This window comes from Erinaceus europaeus, chromosome 2, assembly GCF_950295315.1.
Source record: "Erinaceus europaeus chromosome 2, mEriEur2.1, whole genome shotgun sequence".
In the NCBI taxonomy this organism is placed as follows: Eukaryota; Metazoa; Chordata; class Mammalia; order Eulipotyphla; family Erinaceidae; genus Erinaceus; species Erinaceus europaeus.
In genome coordinates this window covers 101,118,340-101,120,171 of record NC_080163.1, presented here as the reverse complement: position 1 = coordinate 101,120,171, position 1,832 = coordinate 101,118,340, and the positions used below count along the sequence as shown (strand labels likewise).

General features: G+C 34.7%; 1 non-coding gene across 1 annotated transcript; it reads left to right on the top strand.

Annotated features, from left to right (window-relative positions):
• The first annotated feature begins 864 nt into the window (after window positions 1-864).
• Window positions 865-968, top strand: LOC132537170 (U6 spliceosomal RNA). Its single transcript, XR_009548633.1, has one exon. It is a non-coding gene; the product is annotated as a U6 spliceosomal RNA (small nuclear RNA).
• Window positions 969-1,832: the final 864 nt, after the last annotated feature.

The following is a 1,832-nucleotide window of genomic DNA, read 5'->3' as shown; positions in this document are numbered from 1 at the left end:
ACTCAGTTGTTATATATATATATATAATAAAATTTTCTCTATTCTACATTTTAGATGGAACTTGAAGGGTTTGTGTTAAATGTTATTAAGTTAAAAGAAGAAGGATAAATATTGATTAGCTGGTACTTGGGAAGTAAGGCAAGAAAAGAGAAACAATACCTGAAATTTGCACTGGGAGGGATGAATTGAAACAAAGTAAAAGATTCTAGATTGTGGGGAAATGGTAGGAGAAGGGAGGGCATCAGTTACACAAAACACAAGGGTGAAGAGAGATCTGGGTTAGTGGCAGAAATGATTTATATTACCACAGGCAAGTAAGAAAGTGTATACTCATGTATTAATAATTGTCCTGTAAACCATCATTTCCCCCAATGAAATGATTTGGGGCAGGGAAGGACAATTTTACATACTATTTTATTTACAAAAATTCCAAACAAAAAAGTTGAAAGTAAAAGTGTATTCAATAGAAATTTGAGCACACATGTTACAATGCGCAAAGACCCATTTTCGAGCCCCTGGTGCACACCTATAGGGGGTATACTTTGCAAGAGGTGAAGCAGGGCTGCAGATGTCTCTCTGTCTCTCTCCATCTCTATCTCCCCCTTCCCTCTCAATTTCTGGCTGTTCTTATCCAATAAATGAGTAATTTAATTTTTTTTAGAAAAGAAAGGTATACATTTATTTATTTATTTTTACTTCGCTCATAAAAGGACTTGAAGACTTTAAGAAAAGATGATAATATGTTTTAATCAAATTAGTTTTCAATTAAATGCATTAGTAATTTAAGAGTTAAAGTATGTGATCACAGTCATATGTGGTCTATAGAGGAAAATAATAGTCGATCAACTTAAAAAAAAAACAATAGTGCTCACTTCGGCAGCACATATATTAAAATTGGTATGATACAGAGAATAGCATGGCCCCTGCGCAAGGATGACACACAAATTCGAGAAGTGTTCCATATTTTTCAGCAAGATTGCACATCTTAAAGACCTAGAAGAAGAAGAACATAGATGTTATAATATTGAACAAAATTCTAGCCAATCGGATACAGCAGTATATTAAAATGATTGTTCACCATGACCAAGTGGGGTTTATCCAAGGCATTCAAGGTTGATTTAATATACGTAAATCAATCAGTGTGAACCACCACATCAACAAAAGCAAGACCAAAAACCACATAGTCATATCAACATATGCAGAGAAAGCCTTTGACAAAATACAACATCCCTTTATGATCAAAACACTACAAAAAATGGGAATAGATGGAAAATTCCTGAAGATAGTGAAGTCTATATATAGCAAATCTACAGACAACATCATACTCAGTGGTGAAAAACTGGAAGCATTTCCCCTCAGATCAGGTACTAGACAGGGCTGCCCACTATCACCATTACTATTCAACATAGTGTTGGAAGTTCTTGCCATAGCAAGCAGGCAGGATCAAGGAATTAAAGGCATACAGATTGGAAGAGAAGTCAAACTCTCCCTATTTGCACATGACATGATAGTATACATAGGAAAACTTAAAGAATCCAGCAAGAAGCTTTTGGATATCATCAGGCAATACAGTAAGGTGTCAGGCTACAAAATTAACATTCAAAAGTCAGTGGCATTCCTCTATGCAAACACTAAGTTAGAAGAAATTGAAATCCAGAAATCAATTCCTTTTACTGCAGCAACAAAAACAACAAAATAGCTAGGAACAAACCTAACCAAAGAAGTGAAAGACTTGTATACTGAAAATTATGAGTTACTACTCAAGGAAATTGAGAAAGACACAAAGTGGAAAGATATTCCATGTTCATGGGTTGGAAGTATTAACATCATCA